We start from the raw sequence: 26,337 nt of genomic DNA, 5'->3' as shown, positions 1-26,337 counted from the left end.
AAGAAGAAAATAAAATCCCTACTTGTGAGGTAGATTTGCCTCCAGGTATCCACCAGCTCCAACCCACTAATTGCTTACATTATAATGAGGATATTGTGGTACCTTTGGACATTCTGTCCACCGTGGGGCCATAAGACAGTCGAAATCTCCTTCTACAATAATGTGCCATGATGCAAGATAACTTACTTTGGAAAATGCATCTTTCAGGATTTTAAGACAGTGCACCAGGGAGCAATAAACATTCAAAAGACTGTATTATTTCCCATAGTTCAAGACTTTGGGAATGATCATCCTTCCGTGAGTGTCTAATACAATCTAGTAATTTAAATGGAAGATTCTTCTTCACTAGTATGGCTTCTCCCGTACTCCTAGTATTAAAAGACGAGAAAGAAACCCGATCAAATCCACCCTGCTATAAGGTCAAATGTTCCTTGTCATCAAGGTGCATCTCCTGCAATAGGACGACATCCACTCTCTCTGTTTTAAGACTAGAAACTTCATTTTTCCTCTTGACTGGCAGATGGTTCCCCTTAATGTTCCAGGTACAACTTTAAGCACATCATTATCCAGAACACACTGTAGCAACATTTCAACTCGAGAGTTTCACATCGAATTACACATCGCTGATCATTAATTAAGAAAATACTCATTGGGCCTAAAACCTGCCCAAACTAAAACTACTACAACTAACAAGCTCTCAAAACTTTCCAAAGCTAAACACATAAAAATTCAAAGAACGAAATAAAATCCAAAATGCCAATGACACTCGATTGGTGAATTTACCCCCACCGCCCACTAGGGACGCTTACATATCTCAAAACTTTATCTTCTGCCCGCTATCAATATGGAATCCAAGGCAATTAACAACAAACATCGGGCTTGAACTGCCCTTCGGTCGGCACTTAGTCATCACAACTACCTTTGTAACTCCCTCCAGCTTGAGCTGCACCCCAGACACAAGCATAGAAAGAGAAAAAGAGTAGTAATACTAAGGAAGACGTCAAAAATGAGTCCTCTACCCACTCCCGGCTATAATTTAACACTGGTTAATAGCAGAAAAATCCAACAAAAATTCTATCTAAAATAACTATTTAAATATCCAGCTTACTTTAAAATGTCCACAAAGTTTTCGCTTTCTCTGGAGAGTCAGACGAGCGTATGGATCCATTGAAAGCAATACGGAGCACCGCTGGGTACCGTAAGGAATACTCAATCCAGAGTTCCCTTATTCTTCTCTTGATATCATCAAAAGATTTTCTTTCCTGAATCACCGCCGTTGAAAAGTCCTGAAAGAAAATAATCCTGGGGCCCTCGTGAATTAAACCCATCGGTTCTGGAAGATTCCATCAGTCTTTGTTTGGCCCCATAACTATGTAATCGCGCAAGGGCAGGATGAAGGCGTTGGTCTGAGTCTCCCTTCCGCACCGTAACCCGATGAACTGTGTCACTCTTCACCCGTCCCTCCTCAGTTTTGAAGTGAAGGAATCGCTGCAGCCTGTTCTTGAAAAAACTCACCGGCTGACCATCTTCTGTCCGCTCCAGCAAACCGACGATGTGAATATTCTTCATCATACCCCTGTTCTCGAGGTCGTCATCTTGTTCAGTTCAGGGGCAGACCTAATTTTCAAGGCCGACGATCCTCTCCCGAGAGAAATCGATCACGGTCTCTGTCGCTGCAGTTCGGCGCTTGGCATCTTCTGTTCTGTTTCCAAGGCTGTCAAGTTGCTGCTCATGTTTTTGGAGCACGGCTGAGAGCGGCCCGAACCACAGCTGAACCCTTCTTCAATCATGGCTTCAATCATTTCACATAACTTGGTGAACGGAGTGACCAAGGCCTGGTGAGGCACTGGGTCTATGGAACGAGCAGAGTGGGTTGCAGCTGCAGCCTCAGGCAGACTCGATGCTTCTGATGGGTGCACCGTGTGTTGGGACTCACTCGATCCTTTCCCACGTTTTGTCATTTCCACTTGATAAAACGGAATGACTAAAGATTCTATCGCTCTTTTAGTGTTGAATTTTAAGTAAATGTCTTGGATGGGGTGGGTTAGAGAACCACTTTGCCAGTGTGTTGATGCAGAGCCCAGCATGGATCGCTGCCATCTTGTATTCCCCCTTAACATTTTATCGATATTATCATTTCATTTTGCATTATATTCCTGGAGGTTCTGAAGCCGTGTTATTTGATACCACTGTCTACATTTCCCCCCACACTGTACATTGCTGCCCATTCCTCGATAATCCTTGACTCTGTTGTTATTTATGAACCTTCCATCTGTGCCTTAAAAATATTCAATATTTTCGCCTCCAATGGTCTGTGGGGAAGAGTGTTCCAAAGACTCACAGCACTTTGAGAAAACAATGATAAACATTATGATCTGAGTGTGAGATTAGTTTTTTTGTGTCTCCTTATGTGAGAAAGGATATAATTACACTGGAAGCAGTCCAGAGATATTTCATTTCACGTATTCCTGGGGTGAAGGGCTTATATTATGAAGGCCTTAACAGGTTACTCTTGGAATGAGAATGAAACATATAAGACCTTGATAAGAGTGGATTAGGTATGTATCCACTGAGTATTTGTATTGTCCAAATTTATTGTCATTGTCATAGAACCTCTACAGTGTGGAGGCAGGACATGAAGTTTGCACTGATTCACCAAACAGCATCCCACTTGGACGTGCCCCCCAATCTTATCCATGTAACCCTGCATTTCCCATAACTAACCCACCTAACCTACACATCCCTGGGCACTATGGGCAACCACTTTAAACTGCACATCTTTGGACTGTGGCAGGAAACTGGAGCACGGAGAGGAAACCCACACAGTCACGGGGAGAATGTTCAAACTCCACATAGAGGGTCGCCCGAGGTTGGAATTGAACCCAGCTCCTTGGGGATGTGAGGAAGCAGTGCTACACACAGATCCACCATACTCCTCCGTTAGTTCTGTAAGTAACTTGTGGCTGACTAAAGAAATCTGCCTTACTTGTTCTTATCATTGAACCTGACCCAGTCTGAGACCTTTAACATCGGCCATATCACCAACCTGATTACATTTAAAATTTGTTGTGAGCAGTGGATGAGTGGGACTAGAAAAGGAAAGAGTGACACCCCCCATCCTCAGTCACAACTAGAGTGAGAAAAAAATCACAAAGTGGGAATTCATTCAAGTGGGAATTCTCTTTCACAGAAGTATGGGATGGCTGAATCTTTATATTATATCGAGGCTGGCTTCGTCTGATTTTCCAGAGACAGGTGAATCAGGGATAATGGTGCAAGGAGAGAAAAGTGCAGCTGGAACCACAATGAGATGAGCCATGACCTTATTTACTGGTTGAGTCGTGTCAAAGGGCCAAATGGCCCACTCTGTCCCTCAGCCCTATGTTTTGATGTTCCATTCAGCCCTTCGGACCTGCTACATGGGGCAGATCGAGCCACTCCGATGGTTAGGTGCAGTTTTTGAAATGTACTTGGAAAATCCAGGCTGGGTCAGGAAGTGACACTCATCCCCAATCTCTGTTTCCAGGCTTCCCCTCTCCGCAACGTCTGATCCAGATGTGGGTCATGTTACAGACCCAGATTTGCTGTAAATACAGCCCCTATACCCCACCCAGCGCTAACCTAAACAAATCCTCTGCTCACCCGAATGTAGCATTACACAACACAACTTCCGGGAAAATAACCAGTTACTTTGCAAAAGCATGACATGTGAAATTAATAAATAAGAACAAGAGTAGGCTATTCGGCCCCTCAAGATTGCCCTGTCATTTATTTACGAACATGGCTGATCTACTCCAGGTCTAACTCCACTTTCTTGCCAACTCCTTGTATCCCTCCACACCTCTCTGGGTTAGGGAATTCCAGACATTCACTACCTTTTGAGAGAAAACATCACTTTGCATCTCAGATATAAATCGATGTTCCATATTTGGTATCTATGTCATCGAGTTCGAGACTCTACTCAGGAATGGTAACAACTTCTCAACATCTACCTTCTCCAGTCCCTTCCGACTCTTGTATTTTTCAGCAGTATCACTCCTCGCTCATTTAAACCCCAATGAATAATCGCCTCTCCACTTTACAGATTCTCAATAACACAACCCTTTCATCGGTCGAAGCCGGCTAATGAACCAACCTAGTTACTTTCTGCAACAACATGCTAACTTTATGTTTCATACACAGGAACACTCCAATCCCTTTGTACTGTTCTTTTTCTGGAATTCCTCTCCATTAAATAACAGCCTGCCTTTTGATTCTCAGTGTCATCCTCAACCTCGGATGTATATTGCACTCAGCACCCTCCTTCAGGCTATCAGTATAGAGTGTAAATAACTGATGCCATCGGTCTGATAGCTGTGGTCCTCCAGCAGATATACCTTTATCATGAAGATCCATTAATCCTGACTCTCCGATTTCTATATGTTAAGCAATCATCATCCCATGTTAATACATTCTCCATCATCCTACGGGCATCTGTCTTGTGTGAGAACTTTTATTTTGTAATACCTTGTGGAAAAACTCTGGTGTCTAACAGATCCCCATTATCAAGTCCGCTTGTTACATTCTCAGGCATCTCCAGAAATACTTTGCATGATTTTACGGGCAAAATATAACTTCCCTTTCACAAAACCACTCTGAACCTGCGCGAAGCTTTTCTAAATGTCAATGTGAGCCAGGTTTTCCAAATTAAGCTAGTCCCATCTGCTTTCATTTGACCAATATGCCTCGAAATGTTTCCCCATATGTTTGTCTAAATGAGTTTTAAATGTGTTAGCTGTACTGGCATCTATCACTCTTCCTCTGGCAGCTCATTCCATACCCACACCACCCTCTGTGTAAAAACATTGCCCCTGCGTCCCTTGTAAATTTTCCCTCTTTCACCTTAAACCTATGCCTTCTTCGGCTGAACTCCCCCATCCTGTGGAAAAGACCTTGGCTTTCACCCTATCCATACCTCTCATGATTTTAGAAACATCCATAATGTCATCACTCAACCTTCTACACTGCAACCAATACTAACTTCAAGAACAAGCATTTAAAGATAAACACTGCAAATTTGAAACTATAGTAAACATGACAGGTAAACAATACTCAGTCCAAACTTCATACTGTGATTTGTTTTTCACCCAATTACTATACTAAGACAGCATGAAACGCTTCCTAGTGACAATAAAAAGTCAAGCACCTATATCCTTTGTCTAAAGGGGGCGATGATCTCGACAGTGAAAATGTATTTATGGCCAGATCTTTATAATGCCACATACTCAACATTCTCCCTCCTGGCCTCCCTATGACCTTGGGTGATTGTGTCTTGTTTATCTTGCACTCAATAGAGAGTACCCCTTTCTCCATTCACACCTTAATTTAAACCCATTTTATATCATCTTCTCATTCACCACTGCTAAAAGCCGGTTTATCTTTGCCACGCCCTTTTTTCCCTGTCACCTATCTCCCACCTCTGGAAAGCTATTACAAAGCCAAGGTTCCAATCCTTTTCAGTTGTGAAGAAGTGTCACACTGGGCTTGAAATGCTAACGCTGTTTCTCTGTCTCTGCAGATACTGATAGACCTGCTGGATTTCTCCAGAAATGAATAGGCACGGAACAAATTTTCACAAAACAAATGACTATGGATACTGGTAATAAAAATACTAAAATTGCTTGACAAACTGGGAGCTTTGTCGAGGGTCACTGTACCTGAAAGATAAACACTGCATTCATTCCAGAAGATGCTGCAATTTCTTCAGCAATTTCTGTCTTTGGACAATTTCCAAAGAAGTATGTCAAAGATGCTCAAATATCCTGTCCAACATGGAGTGCCGTTCACTGGGAACTGAAAAATAACGCATGGTGGACAAGTTCCTTGACTCTGAAACTACATAAGTCTGGCATCACTGACACTGCAGAGCTCTTAATCATGGTCAGGGAGAAAAACAGAGGGAAACACATTCACTTCAAATACAGAATTGACATTGTGGAAGAGAAACGATTTCGATCATTACTTTAAATGGATTGAGTTAAAGTAACAAATTAGAGGCGTGACACCAGGGAGAGGTCCTCAGCAGATTGAGAATATGAAAATGCAAGTGTTACCGCATCAGAAACCAGGTTAGGTAGAGAATACAGGACTGATGGGCGAATGGGTCTCGGTGTGAATTGGGGGACAATCAGTAGAATTGAATTGTAGATATTGCATCTCAAACTGTGTTATCATTTGATGCTGCAGCAACAGCAGAAGCAGAACTGTATTCGACGACAATCTGTAACATTTTCCTGACGATAATTCATCAGTCTACCATTACCATTAAGCTGATCCATGGTTCAGTGATGAGTGTGGGTGAACATGCCAGGGTCGGAATCACGTGGACCTAAACCTGTTGACAACCCATTAAAGCTACCACACTTTACTGGTTAAATTCCGACCAGCAGAACTAATTTCTGATGGAGAGGGGAAATGATCCCAAGACTAACAGATCCGATCTAAGGTCTGTCCGTCCTGCCAAATCCAAACAATAATATCGATGGACTATTAAACAATTTACTGGAGGAGAGGACTCCACAAATATCCTCATCCTAAATATCGGAACAGTTCTGTACGTCAGTGAAAAATGTCAAGGATGTGGTGTCTGCACTATCCTCAGCCAGACGTGTTGAGTGGATGATCCACCTCACACTCATCATGATTCGCACAGAATCGCAGATGCCAGTCTTCAAGCAATTCGATTTGCTGTACGGGCATGAAGAAACAGCTGAACACAGTAGATACAACAAAGGCAATGGGCCCTGACCCCATTCCTGCAATAGGACTGAAGACTTGTGCTGCACAACAAGCCGTGTCCCTGGGGAAGCTGTTTCATTCCAGCTCCAACTCTGACATCTCCCTGGCAATGTGGAAAATTACTCAACTATATCCAGTCCCTGAATAGGAGAATAATTACAATCTGACCAATTACCACACCCTCAGTCCCATCACGACAGTCAAATTGGTGGGAATACTCTTTGATGGAGCTGTCAAGTAGCACCGAAATAATCAGGTCAGTGTGGTTTCCGATAGGTCCCCATGTGGAGATGGTGCTGTAGTGAACATATCATTGGATTACGAATCCAGACCAGGATAATGCTCTGGCAGCTGGTGGAAGTTAAATATAATTAATAAAGTATCGAGTCTGGTGTCAGTAATAGTGATCTTGTGTCCAATGTTGATTGTAAACATCAATCTCCTTCACCAATATTCTTTCAGGAAGTGAATCTCCCATGCTTTCCTTGTCTGGCCGAAAAGTGACTCCAGACGCACAGACATGGTCTCTGAATCGGCCACGTGAGACACTGAATTATATCAAACTACTCTGAGGTCTTAAAGGATAAAACCTGACAGAACACCCGGCATCAACATCGTTATCAGAAAAGGGAATGGGAAACACAGTCCTGTTGACCCTGCGTAGACATCCTTCCTAACATCTGAGAGCTTGTGACAACATTTGCAGAGCTTTCCCACAGACTGCACAGAAACATCGGGAGAGGAGGAGGTCATTCAGCACATTGAGCTTTCCCCATGCTATTTCATGGCCGAACATCTCCTCAATGCAGTTTTCCCCCACACAATCTTCATATCCCAAAATATGTTTAAACATTATGAACTATTGTGCCTTCGGCCCATCAATATATAGGGAGTTCTCTGATAGTGCTTGTTTATTAAGTGCTATTTGACTGCAATGCGATTCGTGAACCGCTTTCTATAAAGTGAACTATCATCCCTGCTTCCAATCTGTCACACCCTGGCAGAGATTTATATATCTCACTGAGATCTCCACTCATTTTCCTAAAGCCCATGGAATACAGGTCCAGTCACCCCAAACTCTGCTCCCACAACTAACTGTCATCCCAGAGATCAGTCTGGTCATCCTTCACTGCACTCCCTCGATGTCAGGTTTGGCCTTTATTAGGTAAGGACACCAAAATTGCACACAATACTACACAATGTTCGAGATGGAGCCCCAAAAAGGCCATGTACAGTTGCAGTAAATGACCCTTACTCCTGTATTCTAAATCCCCTTGAAATGAAGGATAATAAACCATCTATCTTCCTACCTGCTTTCTGCTCCTTCAATATTGCTTTCAGTGACTGGTGTACAGGAAGATCCAGATTCTTTTCAATGTTACAGTTCCCTACTTGCTGGGTCTATGTTCACTGTATACAGCGTGCCAATGCCATTCCCAGTATTGGCTTCCGTGTTCAGAAGTCACTGCCCTACATGGACTCGGAAGGCTGCGCAGAAATAAACAAAATGCAGCTTAAGTTCATTTATGTATCAACATTTTTCAACCAATCCCTTTTCAAATGGCAGGCTGCCATTCAATTGATCCCATCAATGTATACAACCTCTCATCTCTGCCATTGCTCTCCATCTGCCAGGTATTTGCCCAGTCACTCCACTTGTCTCAATCAACTTGGAGCCTTTTTGACATCCTCCTCATCCACTCACAAGCTGACATCGTTTAGAGCTGTCAGCAGACTTGGGAATATTGCAATTGAGCTCCACAACCAAAGATATGATGTGTACTGGGATTAACTGGATCCCAAAACCCGATCCTTGTTATATCCTCCAAGCCTTCCATTCAAAAAAACATGGTTTTGTTCATACTCACTATTTCCTGCCAGCTCTCCCATTCTAAAACCATGACCATATCTTAGCCCGAGTCCCATAGGATTCGAATTTGCACAATAGGCTTGGGGCTTTATCAAAAATCTTTCTGAAAATCCAATCGTATTGCATTGATACCTTCTCCATAATATTGCTAAAAGCCATTTTCTCAAACATGATTCCTATTTTACAAACCTCTGTTGACTTTGTCTATGCCCATTAATTTCAGTCCAATATTTTTTCTAAAACGTTTTAGTTACTAATGTCAATCTATTCCCTTTTTCTCACCAGACTAAAGTTCCCTACTATTGCGAGGACATTTTATTTTTGTGTATTTTTTCTTCTTCTGTGAAGGCATAACCGAAGTATTTGCTCCATTGATCTGCTATTTCCCTGTCCTCAATTATTTTGTATTAGACTGTAAGAAAGCTGCACCTTTTTCTCTTAATTTTGCCATTAACTTATTTTCAGAAGATATTACAACTTCACTCATATACACTGTGATAAGATATTCTTCAGAAACCCATCAATTCCTATCATAAGCTACTGAATGATTGACCTTCCACAGCCATACAATCACACAAGCACAGACTCTGTACTATCAGAAATACAGCGCGGTCTACATTAGCCCCACTTTCCAACACAAAACCTGTCGCTGCGAACCTTATGGCATTTCAAGTGCACAACCATGTATTTTCAAATGGTTTTGAGGTTACCATGACAATTCCCCTCTCACAAAGTGCATCCCAGACCCCAACACACTTTGGATGAAAAACATTCCTCAAATTCTCACTAAGCCTCAAACCCTTCACTTTAAAGGTGTGTCCCTTTGATTAAAAGGACCAGCGGCTGTCTATCCACCCCATCCATATCCCTCGTAATCTTATCCTCCTGATTCACGTCCCCCTTAGCCTTCTCTGCTCCAAAGTAAACAACCCGAGCTTATCCAGGCTCTCTCCATAGCTGATATGCTCCATCCAAGGCAACATCCCAGGGAACATCTCCTATGCACCCCCTCTAGTACAATCACATCCTTCCTGTAATGTAGCTCCCAGAATTACACACAGTATTCCATCTTGGCTAACGAAAGTTCCGCATAGTTCTTATAATCTATGCTTCGATGTGTGAAGGCTATGTTTACGCTCCCGTACGCTTTCTCAAATTGTGTTTTACCCTGTCCAGCCACATTCAGGGATGTGTGGAGAAGCACTCTCTCAGCTTCCTAGTGTGCTCCCATTCATTGAGTCCTCCCCTGCCTGATTCCTTCTTCCAAAGTGCATGACCTCATATTTATCAGGGTTACATTCCATCTGCCATTGATGTGACCATTTGACCATTCCATCTGTATCTTCCTGTAACATAAGGCCTTCCTCCTCACTGCCATCTACCCGGCCAATCTTTGTATCAAACACAAACTTACCTATGACACTCCCCACGCCTCGTCCATATTCACAGCTGCATCCTTTTTGATAAGGTTTAAAATCAGGAAACATCAGCTTATAGTCAACAGGTTTATTCGGAGGCACGAGATTTCGAAGCGCTGCTTCTTCATCAGGTGATTGTGAGCTTTGATGAAGCACTTCGAAAGCTAGTGCCACCGAATAAACCTTTTGGCCTATAACCTTGTTTATGCAATTTTTAGCTTTGTCCACCCCAGTCCAACACCAACACTTCCGAATCCCAAATATTAAGAGACACAGCACTTATCCCTGTGGTACACCATTGGACACTAGCCTCCAATCCCACAAACAGCCTTCTCCCACCACCCTCTGTCTCCTACCACTAAAGTTGATTTGGTTGCACCTTGGCAAGTCACTGATGAGTCCTACCTGTTACCTGGTTATTCTGTTCTGCTGGACACTCTTGGAGAATATCTGGAGATTCTCATTAACCTTGCCTGCCAGTAGGTTTCCATGCCCCTGTATTAGTCAGTCCCCTGCAAGTGATGAATTTCCTCCTTATTGTAGCCTTAACTGGCCTGTCCCCGATCCTGCCATTATAATGCCTTGACTGTGGAATAGACAGCGAGGGAAGCGTCCTGTTAATTTCCAACTTGTCAGATGTTTTGTGAATTTTCTAAATTTCACTGTGACCCACCTCTCATTCTTTGAAACTCTCGAGAACACAGGCCGAGTTTCCTCATTAGGCAATTTCAACATCTGAGGGATTAATCTGGAGAATGCACTTCCTCTCAGGTCATTATATTCTTTCTGAGATTCGGTCACCAAAACTGTACAGAATACTCCAGGTACAGTCCCATCAACACGCAGTGAAACTGCTTCAACAAGTCTTCACATCCATGTTATGACTCCCCTAAATGAAGGCGAACCAAACTTTAACTTTCCACTTACATATGTTCCTCCAAATACCCTTCACATTCATTGCATTTACGAACTCACTGAAATCTTATAGAAACCCTTCCGAAAATACAATATATGCCACTTCTACTGTTTCCCCGTTATCTATGCTTTAAGAAACATCTTCAAACAATTCCAGAGTTTATCAAGTATGATGTCTCTTTCAGAAATGCATGCTGATTCTCTCCATTATTGCTGTTAATTCTAAATAGTAAAAAGGTCATCCTGTGTAATAGATTCCAACAGTTTCCCTACAAATGTCAAGTTAACTGGTCTGCAGTTCTCCACACTACGTCTTTTTCCCTTTTTCGCTGTTTGGATCCCTTCCATTCATCTATAGTTTATCCACAATAGTTTCCAGTCTCTGCAGAATGTACAGGAAAATAAAACAAAGTCATCGACAATGCAACTAATACTACTATTGGTGGTTTATTTCCGACATTTTGATGTGAAGAACATCTGTTTCGTCAGACTTAGCAATGCTCAATCCAGCTCCATGTTCAAGTACTACCTTGTTACTGATATGAATTGACTTTATGTCTTTAGCTCCAGGAGTCCGATATGATCACTTGGTATTACTGGATCTTCCTCCATGAAGACAGATGCAATGTAACTGGTTGTTTTCTTGGCCATTTCCTCTCCAGATTACAAATTTCCACAGCTGAAAATGTGTTGCTGGAACAGCGCAGCAGGTCAGGCAGCATCCAGGGATCAGGAGAATCGACGTTTCGGGCATAAGCCCTTCTTCAGGAATCCTGAAGAAGGGCTTATGCCCGAAACGTCGATTCTTCTGATCCCTGGATGTTGCCTGACCTGCTACGCTGTTCCAGCAACACATTTTTAGCTCTGATCTCCAGCATCTGCAGACCTCACTTTCTCCGACAAATCTCCACATTTGACCTTGCTTTTATTTTGTTTCCTTTGAAATATAGATCGCAGATTGATGCAGTCTTCGTGTTCCTGTGTGTTAGCAGGTATGTTCTCTTTTTGATTTCCTTATCAGTTTCATGGCCTTCCTTTCCTGGATCGTTAATTTCTGAGAATTTTCAGGTTCCACAATAGCTGGAATTCTTCTGAAATCACTTCCTACGATGAACATATTTTCTAATTTGTTATGTTAACCATCACTGAGTCACTTTCTCACTCTTTGGTGTTTGTACCTGAAATAAATAGATGCATGTTTCAGGCTTTTCAGTATTTCTAAAAACTCCTGGTTATATTCAGGAACACAGCAGGAGGATAAGAGGATAGAAAACAAATTGCGGGAGCACTGCTTGGCTCTTTTCTATCATCGCTGGCCAACGAGTGCCGTCCTGGACGATTGGAGCAAAGCGAATGCTGAGCCCTTATTCAAGAAATGCTACAAAGATAAACCTGGGAACTAAAGACCAGTAATCCTAAAATCTCGTGGGTAGGTTACTTTAGAAGATTCGGAGAGATTGGATATACATGCATTTGGAAAGACAGGGTGTGGTTCGGAGTAAGATTAGAATGGTGCTGGAAAAGCAGAGCAGGTCAGGCAGCATCCGAGGAGCAGGAAAATCGATGTTTCGGGCAAAAGCCCTTTATCAACTTCAGCACGGGAGTTAGTGCAAGGGAGATCATGACTCACAAATTTGTTGGAGTTCTTTGATAAAGTGACCAGCAACGTTGAGGAGGTCCGGGTGGTATACGTAGTCCAGATTGATTCCAGTAAGGCCTTCAATAAGTTTCCATGTGGTACGTTGCTCTGGAAGGTGAGATCGCATGGAATTGAGGGGGAGCTGGCAAATTAGGTACAAAATTGCATTGATGGTTGGAAGCAGAGATTAATACTGGAAACATGCTGGTCAGACTGGAGGCCTGTGAATAGTGGAATGCCTCAGGGATTGATGCTATTACCACTACATATTACATATATCTATGATTTACATGAGAATGTACAGGCATGATTTGTAAGTTTGAAGATGGCACTAAATCAGGCGGCATCAAGGATTTTGAGGAAGGTTATCACAAATTTCAGAAATTACAGCAGTATCTTGATCAGCTGTAGAAGTGGGCTGAGAAATGGCAAATGGATTTTAGTATAGATTAATGTAAGTTCTTGCATTTTAGAAAGTCAAATCAAGTTTGGAGTTTCATGGTGAATGGTTGGGTCCTAAGGAGTGCAGTGGAACAGAGGGACCTTGCAAATCAGGTGCATGGTTCTCTGAAAGTTGATTCAGAGGTAGACAGTAATGAAAGCTTTTGGCACACTGGCCTTAAGCGGTTTGTATCACTGAGTATCGAAATTAGGGAGTTATGATGCAGTTATACAGGATGCTGGTGAGGTCATATTGGTAGCGTTATGTTCAGTTTTGTTCACTTTGCTATAGGAAGGATGTTATTGAACTGGAAAGAGTGCAGAAAACATTTACAAGGATGTTGCCAAGATCTCAATGGTCTGAGATACAGAAAGAGGTTGGACAAGCTAGGTCTTTTTACTGTTGTGTGCATGAAGCTGAGGGAGGATCATATTGTAGTTTATAAGATTATGACAGTCATGGATAGAGTGAATGCACCCAGTCTTTTTTCCAAATGTTGGACAATCACAGATTATAGGGCATCAGTTTAAGGTCAGAGGGGACAGAATAAAAGGGAACCCGAGGAACAACTTTTAAACACAGGGGTTGTTACGCATATGGAATGAGAAGTGGTTGAAGCGGATACATTAACAATATTTAAAAGGCATTTGGGCAAATACATGAATAGTAAAGGATTAGAAAGATACGGGACGATGGCAGGGACATGGGGTTAGCGTGGATGGGCATTTTGGTTGCATTGGACCAGTTTGGGCTGACGGGCATGTCTCCGTGCTGTCTGCCTCTATGTCTCTAACAACCATTGCTTGTATCCCACTGAATGTTATATTGTACTTCCCCAGTTTACTGAAGATATCTTGACACTCTAGCCTCCAGTCTTCCATAATGTTTGACTAGAATATTCAAGCATTCTATATTGTATGCAGACACCTTGTAAACTGCACCTTATAAATGCCATTATTCCTTAAAAGCTGCTTCAGACCAAGGTTAATAAGTCGTCCTTCTGACCACACAACATCAAATTCTAACTAACCTGCTCTCTAGTTTGCTTCACAAAATACTCTTCAACCCACCTCATATACACTTACGGAACTTATTTTTCACAGCTTCAGCAGTCACTTAGTTAATGATGTTAACCATCCAATAAGACTGCGGTATCCACAATACTTGCCTATCTAATTTCCAGGGCATATGATGCTCCGATTTTCTGCTACCGTTTTGGTTTCGATATATAACACACCAATATTTGCTTCTCCTTGCTATCTGTAAACTCTACCTAAACTGATTCTGTGGAAGCTGAGGGACAGGTCTGTGTTGATATTAGTGACAGATTTGGACAAGACATTCGGGGAGCCTCACCTCGACACTGAGATGATCTGAAGAAATGTCCTGCGATACAGGATAAGCATCCATATCCTCCCCGCTCTGTCAGGATAAGAGGTACCGTATACTCTCTGCTCCCTCACACTCACTGTATATCTGTTATAGCACCTAACCCCGAACAAGGTTCACGCTCTGTCTCCAAACAAGGCTCAGGCATTCCCACTCTCACTATTGAAATCAGCAACTAATAATACTATATGGATTCAAAACAGTCGACTGACTCATTCCAGACACCTCACAACTCCCCCCACCTACAACAGCACAAACAGCAGGGTCATCCATTCACACTCTCCCTCCATCCCTTTCTCCCATTCCAGGAGAAACTGCCTGGAATAGGATTGAAACTCCAAGCCGGGTAGTGGAGTGCCCGATATCCGTTCCCTCACTCCCCTCCCCCCGTCATATGGGGAGGGCACTTAAAGAGTTGGAGAGGACGAGGAAGCCGCGTGTGGAGAACCTGAAACATCCACGTCCTGCTGACCAGTTAAGGAGCAATGTTCAGTGAAAGACAATTTTCACTTTAAACCCACTGGCAGCTCCCACAACAGTCAAAACAGTCCTTTCACTTCCAAACAAAAACCACAGATACCTCACTGCACAGAGACGCAGACACAGAAATACACAGACGAACGCATACAATACTTACAAGGAGATAGGCATACACACACACATATAAACACACAGAGACATATACAGTCACATACAAACAAATAAAAATACAGATAGCAACACAGGCTGAAACACAGACAGACAGATGTAGACACACAAACACACAGATAACAAGCACAAGGACACACACATACGCAGGTACGCACACAAACACAAACAGGGGCACAGACACACACACACACATACAGATACACGCACAAACACTTACTCACATACAGGCACACAGAGGCACAGACAATAGTGTTATTAAGACCCAAGTCGATATGTTTTTGATTTGTAAGGGGATCCATGATTCCAGGGACATGGTAGAAGAATGAGGCCGAGGTACTAATAAGAAATTATTGAACAGAATTTCAGACTCAATAGGCTGAATGGCCTCAATCTGCTCATTTCCCTCATGCTCCTGCGGTATTATGCGATCAGGCATTCTCTTCCTGAGACAGCAGCAGAGGCTAGGTGTGATAGATATTTGATTGGAAAGGGTCAGTGGGAATGTGGGACAGGTTTACTTTTATTCCTAATTATTCTGTCCTTATGTCTGAAAAGAGGTAGTGACTTGATGTTCAGTTAACACAGTTTTAAAATAACAGTTGTCCCACAATGAAATAAGGACGTCCCTTTCACTTTAGTGTTGTGCTACCTGTGGTGTCCTCATCCTCAGGGAGCAGTGAAGACTCGGTTATAGAAGATATTCCAGGCAGAGCTCGACTGATCTTTACTGGACAGAAGGGTCAGTGTTTATTGGGAACAGACAGGAAATGGATGGTCAGGCACACTCGGATCAGCCATGAGCATTCTGAATGGTGCAGCCGAATGGGCAACTTCTGCCCCTACCGCATGTGTTCCCTCAATCCACCCCTCGAGGCTGTTACAGGGTTGGTGACCACTCCATTAAGTCAGACAGGATCGTTACAATAAGACAGGAGGAAACCATTCTGCCCCTCTAAGGAATTACACAGTAATATAGAATAAAGTAATTCAGCTCGTTCAGTACACTACAAATTCGAGGAGGAGGCCTTTCAACCCACCTGAGCTGCTACACAGGAACAGGGACGCTGTCGCTAACAGGAAATAGAGAGGAGAGACAAATGTTTATTTTCAGGCTGCAAAGCTGTAACTGATGGAGTGCCTCAGAGATCACTGTGGGGTTATCAATGATCAATAATCTGTATCAAAGATCTGGAGGAAGGGGAGGGAATAGCTTGGAGCTCAATTAGCTCATACACCAAGATGGCCATTCAATGTGTCGTCAAATGGAGGTAGTGAGTCTGCAAAGTGATACAGGCAGGGAAGGTTAGTGAGCAGACCTTCAGCAGAAATAACTTAACGTAAGTTGTCAATTTTGGCATGAAGGTAAATTATATTTTGGCATAAAACAATGGTAAATAATTTAAATGGAGAGAGATTTCCGAACTCTGTGATACAGGAGGTTTCCATATTCTTGCGACATGAATCACATAAAGTCAGATGCAGCAAGTGATTTGGAAGGTAAGTGGAATAATGCTGTTTTTGGCAAAAGGTATCAGGTTTAATTGCAGGAATGTTTAACTGCATCCGTACAGGGCATTGCTGAGACCACACTTGATGTACTGTGTGCAGGATTGATCCCCTAAACTAAAATAAAAAGATATAATTCTTTTCGAAGATTTTCACAGAGGTTTCCCTTTACTCATTCCTGGAATGCCGGCCTTCTGTTATGGGGGATTATCCGTTTTGATCTTATCTGAGAAATAGTATTTTACCATCCATGACTTTCTGAAAAGTGTATCAGCTGGATGCATATTATCTCCTGTCAGGGAGACTAAAGCTAGAGAATAAACTTTAAGAAAAACATGCATTGATATTAACACAAATACTATGAAGACACCTACCAATATTATAAATTACACAGACACATGTAAGCATGTCTTCAAATTATAAAGTGGGGATTTTTTTTTGCGATTGGAAGAATTGTGTACAACAAGAGCAATGGCGCATCTGCATATAATCCATAATCAGGTTTTCCAGTGAATGTTCCAGGAGATCGCACATGGTCCAATTTGGTGTTCAGTTGACAAAATTGTACGTTCCAACACAGAGAGGGAGAAAAATGTTCCCTGTCTGAGAAGGAGCAGCCGATTAATCCCTCTCTCTTACTTTGTTCCGCCAGATAGAAAAGTGTGAGATCATAAAATCCTTGCGTCATCTTTAACACTTGTGAAGGATTCCTGGTGAGGACTCATTGGAATCTCTCCACTGCCTGAAACGAAGGGAATTCAGCTAAATCCCACTGTTCCAGAAAGAAATCCCACTACCAGTAGCTTGTGTGAGCAGAATAACTTAAAAGGCAGAATAACATGTTGGGGCACTCTATTATTTTAACATTTGTTATGGGTGCAACTTTCTGTGTCTCACATTTTTCTAAAAAATGGCGGGGTCTGAGACCTAAATCATTGACCACCTCACTAAACTGGCTGCCTTTACGATGGGTGTAACCAGTGGAGATGTGGGACTGGAAAAGGACATAGTGACTCTCCAACATTTGTTGGAACACAAGTGAGAAATTCCCAGAAGGCTGTTCAAGTGGAAATTCCCTTCCCCAGAGGATTGTGGTGCCTGGATGTTTGCATTTATTCAAATTTGTTTTCGGTATGTAGTAAAATGGTATACAGACAGAAACGTGCTGCTGAGACCAAAAGCACATGGAGCGGTGGTAAACTATCTAATGGCTCACTCCTGCTGCTCAGTCCTGTGTTGCTATGTTCTATTAAAAACCCCACAGCTCCTGCAAGGAGCAGATGGAGGCCACTTGCTACAAATACCTGGTCAACAGTAACACAGGATCTCATCAGTCCCTCAAGATTGTCACACATAGTTTGGTGTCGGTTGGAAAATGTTATTTGTTTCGACAGACGGTTCTTGTCTCTTTACGAGTGTTTCCTCTCTGCAACTTGTGGTTCATTTGTTGATGATATCATCGACCCAGATTCACCGTGAATACAGTCCCTATACCTCAACAAAAGATGACTCACAAAATACTTTACTCTCTCTGATTGCAACGTTCAATAAAAGAACATTCAGGAAAATTACAGCCATTAACTTTGCAATTACTGAATATGAGCACAAAAGGAACAGGATCAGGTAATTCGGATGATCAAGCCATTGCATAACATCATCGCTGAACTACCGTTGACAGTAACTCCTCTTTTTTAAGCCCAATTCTTCACCCCTTAGCTATCTGACAGGTCAAAAATCCATCTAACTCCTCCTTAAATACTTTCAGCGATAAAGCTCCCCTAGCTCTCCCGCCCAGATAATTCCTGACAGTGATTACCTTCTGTGAGAGGAAAGCATTCCCTACACATGCACTGTCACCTATTGATATGTGACAGTGAACACAGGGGCTCAGGAAAGAGCGAATGGCTTTGATACCAAGGCAGTATTTGGTTGAGGATGGTATCGGGACCACCTACTTATTTGAGCTGAATGTGGACGGGCTCTTTCAGAATACAAATAAAGAAGTTTGGGGTCAGTTGCCAACAATCCTTTCAGTCCCGGGACATCTCTGCAGAACATCCTCAGGTTAGCCTCCTCAGCACAAACATCTTCAGCTGGTCCATCAATGTCTTTCCCCATTATAAGATCTGAAGTAGGCATGATGACTGAAGATCACAGAATGTTCAGAACAAATTGACCCCCATCAGCTCCGGAACCATTCTGTGTCCATGTGCAGCAAGACCCGGACAGCATTCCGGTTTGTGCTGTTAACGTGTCGGTAAAATTTATGTAAAAGCACCGTCAGACACTGCGCATTTCAACAGTTAAAAGAGGAGCTCATTCAGCATCTCAAACTGGTTGCACACGGGTATGAGTTAGCATTCAGGAACAGGAAGAGTGACAGCACATTAAATATTCCTGCCTGTTACACAGGAAGAAGAGTGGTCTGTTCAGTGCATCGAGCTGTTAAACAGGAACAGGCAGAGCCCAATCAGACCCTTAAACCTGTTCTATGAGATCAGGAGGATGCTATTCATCCCCACGTGACAGTTATACAGGAACAAGAGGGGGTCACTGATATTCCAACATGACAAACCAATGAAACCGAGACTGCACTGATAGAAGACTCCATGATGTTAATCATGGTTCCATTGTTTGTAGAACGTGTGCTGCTTTAACATAGTTTGCTGGCAATGAGGAGGGAAGATAAATGATTTGTGTCAACTCTCAAGGAGGCATTTTTCCATCACCGAGAAGACACACCCTTGTTCTCCATGGAGGTCAGAATCTGGTGGGAATAGTTAACTGTTTTAGCATGAAGGTATTGTGGCTGCTGTAGGGATTGTGGATAACGAGACTTTCAATGCAGGGCCATACACCAAATTCACTGTATTAATGTGGGGAGAGATTATTCAAACACTGGCCCTCTGTCTCTCTCATGCGACATGGGAATTGGGTGTGGATTGAGGGGAATATTCTCAGAGGCTCTAAAACTATCAACACTCATGCAACCCGAGTAAAAAAGAAGCCATGGAATCTTTCACCGTATCAGTGTCTATTTAGAACATCGTGAGTGACTGTCCCTCCCCCTCAAGTTTCAATGCAATCGCCTCTCATTCTCTCACAACGCCAGGGATTAATCTTCACTGTCTCCTCATGGTACCATAATCCCTGGAATTAGTCTTGTGAAACTCCATTGCATCCTCTTTGTGGCAAGGCGATCATTCTTTATAAAGAAGAGAATGTCTGTCCACAATATCCCAAATTCTGCCTCAACAACACTCTCAGCGACGATCATAAAATCTCTTTTTCCTCTTAGACATCTCCGTTTCTTTCCTGTGGCGTAAAAAGACTTTCCTTCTCTCTATAATGCTGGGAAGTGTTAACACTTTTATAATGAAGGTATTGTTGCTGCTGTCGTGATTATGGACACCATGACGTTCATGGCAGGATGACGCATCAATTGAACTCTATTAATGTTGGGAGAGTTTATTCAAAAGCCTGAACCTGTCTCTCTCTCTCTCTCTCCCTCCCTCCCCGCTCTTTCTCTCTCTCTCTCTGTCTCTCTCTCTGTCTCTCTCTCACTCTCCTTTCTTTCTCCTCTCTCTCCCCTCTCTTTCTCTCTCTGTCTCAGTTTAAATAGTGGGTGGGGTGGTTGGGTGGAACGTTCTCAGAGGCTCTAAAACTATCGAGAATCATGTGATCTGAGTGGGAAAAAAAAGCCATGGAACTTATCACCATATCAGTGTCTGCTTAGAACATCATGAGTGATTGTCCATCCCCCTTAAGGTTCAATGCAATCACCTCTTATTCTCTCACTGAGCTTCACTCATTACTCATGGTGCCATCATCCCAGGGTTTAGTCTGGTGAAACTTGAGAGAACGTCTATCCACAGTACCCCAAATACTGCCTCAACAACACTCTCAGGGATTGTCAAAAACCATATTTTCTCTCATTTAGACATCGCCATTTATTTCATGTGCCACAAAAAGCCATTCCTTCTCTATGCACTACGACTGACATGGAATTTATAAGTCCCTGACATCTGTACGTCAGCATCAATAAAGCCAGCACCAGAGATACCTATGGAGCCGTGCATCACTCTCGGGGAGAATTTCAATAAGATTGAATACACCTAAAATAGGGGATGATCACGTACCTGAATGGAAATGAGATGCAGCAATACAGAAAACAGGCAGAGAAAGGGAGCTTTCTTTACCTTTATTCTTCTCTCACAGGATGTATGAAGCCCTGGTCAGGGCAGTATGTTTTGCAGATCTTGAACTGAGTGACTGGTTCAGCTGTTCCACAGTACCATAAAGAGTAAAACGCATAACTTTGGGTTTGTAGTGTCACAACACAGGAGAAATCTTCCTGCTTAATTAAAACCAGCAACAGAGAAAAGATTTATCCCATGCAGTAATCTGTGATAATTCTAGAGTCCAAATCTATTTAAAGTAAAAAATAACAACTTTATTTCTTAAAGTATAACAGAGAATAATAAACGAACAACTATGTACAACGTTTTCCTCTAACCTGTCTTTTACCTTCCCCCTCCACAGTACTAGTCCGATTAGACTCCTAATTAAGATTTACAAAACAAAACTTCTTTTCTCAAAACCAGGAAGCTTTCGGTTCTTCTCCATATTCCTGTCTTCTTTTCGTCTTGGGGACTCTGCTTCACCAAATATGAATCAATAAAGGTACCTATAGGAGAGCTATATTTCAGACAGTCTTTGCACGCTGGTAGCTCGACAGTTCTTCTCCCATTTTTTCAAGTTTCCATGGTCTTGTACCGCCAAACTATTGGATTGTATCATTTGCTGTTAAGATTGTCAATATAATAAATTGAAACTTGTTTGGAGGTGGGTATTTTGGGGTATAATTTAAAATGGTTTGCTGATTTTTTTTCAAGACAATGAGCTAATCGGGTTGTTCGACCAAATGTTACATTATATCTATTGTTCAGAACTCTTGGTGCTGTCAGGTTGTTATTGTTGGCTTTTAATTCTCTAAAAGGTACAGTACACCCACGTGTTCATCACAGAAGTCACACGGAAACCTGAGGAGGGAATCATGACACATTGACTCCCCTAAAGTTCATGAGGCAAGCAGATTGGTTTTTATAACAAATGATAATGGTTGCTATTAAACTCCCCAATTTCAACAGACCATTATTCTGTGGCTCTAGATGATGAGTCAATGGCTTGACCACCATAAACTGACTTCCCTTATGTGCAGAGAACAAGTTAAACATTCTCAATAGCAATTATTTAGTCACGGACATGGTTACTAAGAACGTGAAACTGTTGCATCCTGATTTAACAAAGGCACGAATGGTTTATTCAGATATTGCACTGAGACAGAGGACGAGACTGGGATATCATGATGGTGGTATTGGACAGGATTGGTGAGTGAGGAGGACATGGAGATGTAAATCTGTGAAGGAGAAAATGGATTATGGAGTTTGAGAAGAGTCTGGTTCCTTCTTGCATATCAATGAGTAATTTATAAATCGTAGTTTGATAGTTATAATATATAAGGAAATGAATTTTTGTTTGGAACTGAAGATATTGACTTGCACTTTACAAAATGTACATATCATGAGCCGAAATTCAGTTCAACCCAGTTTAGTAGACAAATATAATGACTTACCAGGAACACCAACTATCGCGAGGATGGGATAGGAACCACCTTGAATAATCCAAAGGATATCCTGTATCTGATATGCTAATGATATCCAAGGCTGAGAAAGCCAGTAAAGACCCCCGGATAAACTCCTGTCCATTGTTGGAACATTCCAGTCTAATGTTCTCAGATTCGGATCCATTGTTGGAACATTCTAATCCATGGTCCTCAGATTATGAACCATTATTGTAACGTTCCTGTCGAATGTTCTCAGATTCTAATTTCTCCTCCCCCTCTCTCTCGAGCTGCTGATCCCTGTTAGTGCTGTAAGTGATGCTCCTACTTACACTATTGGATAGCACATTGAACAGAGCCCATTTATCTTTCAACGATGGAAACTCTCCACTGGGTTAATTAGGATCCACGGAGATTTACTTTAATCACAGTCACTGAACAAATAGCTCAATTTAACCTCTTTGAGTTCAATATTGATTTTAGTAAAAGTCAAAAGAACGTTCAAAATTTACTCATTTAGCTTGGGATATGTGGGGGTTGCTGATGGAGGGAATATTGGAGATGGTAGATTGATTGCGTTTAATCATTCAATCTGACTTGGATATGGGAATAATGTCAAAGGATTGTCAGAACATAAACAAGATTCGCCGTTTATAAATAGAAACATCCAGTCTGTAACTACTGATCAGTGATTATAATGTCAGTAAAATATGGAGAGAACTTTTCTAGTCCTTAATCTGACAGGCACACGTGCCTTAGACAACAGGAGCTATAACAGACAAACGGCATGGATATGTTAACCGAGAATATGATATGACACACAATTCAGATGGTTAGTCGAGGATCAGAGAGGGCATGTGAGTGTCATGCTGTTAATGTTGTCGATGTCAATCAACTGTGATTAAGTACCATGCACTGGTTTTCAATTTGAGTGTGCTTATGTTTTTGGGGACATGGCTGCAGAGACTGGAGGGGGGGGGGGGGGGGGGGACATGATATTTACCAGTCATCAGTACTGGGATGTTACTCTTTATATATCATAAGAAAATCAAATTCCAGGAGACATCTCAAAAGGGGAGTGAGGAGAGCCAATATTAACCACATGACCAGAAGACATTGGAGCAGAAATTTGGCCATTCAGCCCGCTCCGCCATTCAATGATGGCTGTTAAGCTTCTCAACACCATTCTTCCACTTTCTATCTGTAACCCTTCATCGGCTTTACAATAAAGAACCTATCTGTCTTACTCTTAAATATACTCAATTACCTGGTCTCGACAGCCTTCAGTAGCAGTGAATTCCCTAGATTCACCACTCTCTGGCTGAAGAGGTTCATCTTTATCTGTGTTTGAAAAGGTCTTCTCTTTACTCTCTCCCCTCGGGTCCTAATCTCCCCTCCATTGGAAATATCTTCCCAAAATCCAGCCTGTTCAAGTCATTCAATAGTCTGTAAGTTTCAATTAGACCTCCTAATATTCTTGTGAACTCTATCAAATATAGACTCAGAGCCCTCAGATGTACTTCATATGTTAAGCTTTTCATTCCTGGGACCACTTTCGTGAATCTTATAGGAAAATGCTCCAGGGCTAGTACATCCTTCCTGAGATATGGGACCGAAAACTGTGCACAATAATCCAACTGTAGCCTGGCCAAAATCTTATAGAGCCTCAGAAGTACATCCCTGCATTTATATTCAAGCCTTCTTGAAATAAATGGAATCATTTCATTTGCCTTCCCAACTGCTGACAACCTGCAGGTTTACCTTTCAAGATCCCTGGACGAGCACCGCCCCCCTCCCCCCCACCGAGTCTTCTGAACTTGCTCGCTATTTAGAAAATAGTCCATGCCTTTATTTTTCTGGCAAACTGCATGACCTCACACTTGCCCACGTTATACTCCATCTGCCACTACTTTGCTCACTCCCCTAACCTGTACAAATCCTTCAGCAGGAGAAAGTGAGGACCGCAGATGCTGGAGATCAGAGTCAAAAAGTGCGGTGCGAGAAAAGCACAGCCAGTCAGGCGGACTCTGAGGAGCACAATATTCGACGTTTCAGACATAAATCCTTTATCGGGAATGAAGTTGGTGGGCGGAAAGTGGTTGAGAGATGAATGGGAGGGGCTGGGAGGAAGGTAGCTTGGAAGACAATGGCTAAATCGAGGTGACTGGTGAGAGTGGAAGGTGGAGTGGATAGATGGGAAGGAAGATAGACAGGTAGGACAGTTCAACAGGTGGTGTTCAGTTGGAGGGTTTGATCTGGGATAAGGTGGAGGTAGAGGAGATGAGAAAATTGGTGACATTGCGCTGGATACCATGTGGTTGAAGGGTTCCAAGGTGGAAGACGACGCGCTGTTCATCCAGATGTCTGGTGGCTAGAATGTAGTGGATGAAGCCAAGAACTTGCATGTCCTTGGAGGAGTGGTGGGAGAGGCGAAGTATTCAGCCACAGGGAAGTGGGGATGTTGGATGCGTGACGGAGAGTGTTCCCTGAACCGTTCTGCAAGTTGACGTCTTGTCTCCCCAGTGTAGAGGAGACTAGGAGCAATGGACAGAGTAGATGAGGCGTTTGGATGCACAGGATCTTCTCTGCCTGATGTGGAAAGATCCTTTTGGGCCTTAGATTGAGGTGAGGAGGAAGTTGTTGGCACCAGTTTCATACCTCTTGCAATGGCAAGGGAGGGTACCGGGAGTGGAAGGTGGCATGTTGGGGTGTGGGAGGGGGGACGCGTGAACTAATGAGGGTTTCGTGAAGGGATTGGTCTCTGCAGAATGCTGATAGGGGTGGGGAGGGAAGTTTCTCTCTGGTGGTGTGGTCTGACTGTTGGTGGCAGAATTGGCGGAGGATGCTATCCTGAGGTTGGTGGTCTGGAAGCCGAGCATCAGAAGCGTTGCTAGAGGGTGCTACTGCACCCTCCTGCAGCTGAACCACCTCTTCGATGCTACCTATCCCTCTATTCCATCTTTGCACTGTTTGAAAACTTAGTCAGAATTCCCTCAGTTCATTCATGTAGACCATTAATGCACAAAGCGAATTGTTGTGGTCCCAACACTGAGGAGCAATGGACAGAGTAGATGAGGCGTTTGGATGCACAGGATCTTCTCTGCCTGATGTTGAAGGATCCTTTTGGGCCTTAGATTGAGGTGAGGAGGAAGTTGTTGGCACCAGTTTCATACCTCTTGCAGTGGCAAGGGAGGGTACCGGGAGTGGAAGGTGGCATGTTGGGGTGTGGGAGGGGGGACGCGTGAACTAATTAGGGTTTCGTGAAGGGATTGGTCTCTGCAGAATGCTGATAGGGGTGGAGAGGGAAGTTTCTCTCTGGTGGTGTGGTCTCACTGTTGGTGGCAGAATTGGCGGAGGATGCTATCCTGAGATTGGTGGTCTGGAAGCCGAGCATCAGAAGCGTTGCTAGAGGGTGCTACTGCACCCTCCTGCAGCTGAACCATCTCTTCGATGCTACCTATCCCTCTATTCCATCTTTGCACTGTTTGAAAACTTAGTCAGAATTCCCTCAGTTCCTTCATGTAGACCATGAATGCACAAAGCGAATTGTTGTAGTCCCAACACTGAGTCTTGAGAAATACCACTTATCACTGGATGCCATCCTGAGAAGGACACTTTTACCCCCACTCTCTGCTTTCTGTCAGACAGCCATGCATCTATCCAAGCTAGCACCTTGCCTGTAACACCAGGGGCCCTAATCTTTCTCAATAGCCTCCTGCGTGGCACATTATCAATGGAATTTAGAGAAGCAGGTGGATAACATCTATTGGTTCTCCTTGGTCAAATCTGCTCGTTACTCCCTCAAAGTATTCCAGCTGGGCATGACCTCTCATTGATGAAACAATGCTGACTTTGCACTATTTTGCTAAATCCAAGTATTCAAAAATCCCATCCTTCACGATGGATTCCAGGATGTTACCCACAAACAAGGTTAGGCTAATCAATCTGTAATTTTCCATCTTCTGCCTAAATCCCTTATTAAATGGAGTGTCACGTTAGCAATTTTCCAGCCATTCCTGATTTTAGTCATTCCTGAAAGATTACCACATTCACTTTCACTACCTCTTCAGCTATGTCCCTTACAATGCTGGGGTGTATTCCATATGG

Source organism: Chiloscyllium plagiosum, unplaced genomic scaffold, assembly GCF_037043375.1.
Source record: "Chiloscyllium plagiosum isolate Xiang-an unplaced genomic scaffold, Cpla_swu_hap1 HiC_scaffold_21, whole genome shotgun sequence".
In the NCBI taxonomy this organism is placed as follows: domain Eukaryota; kingdom Metazoa; phylum Chordata; class Chondrichthyes; order Orectolobiformes; family Hemiscylliidae; genus Chiloscyllium; species Chiloscyllium plagiosum.
Note: the sequence above shows the minus strand (reverse complement) of the source record.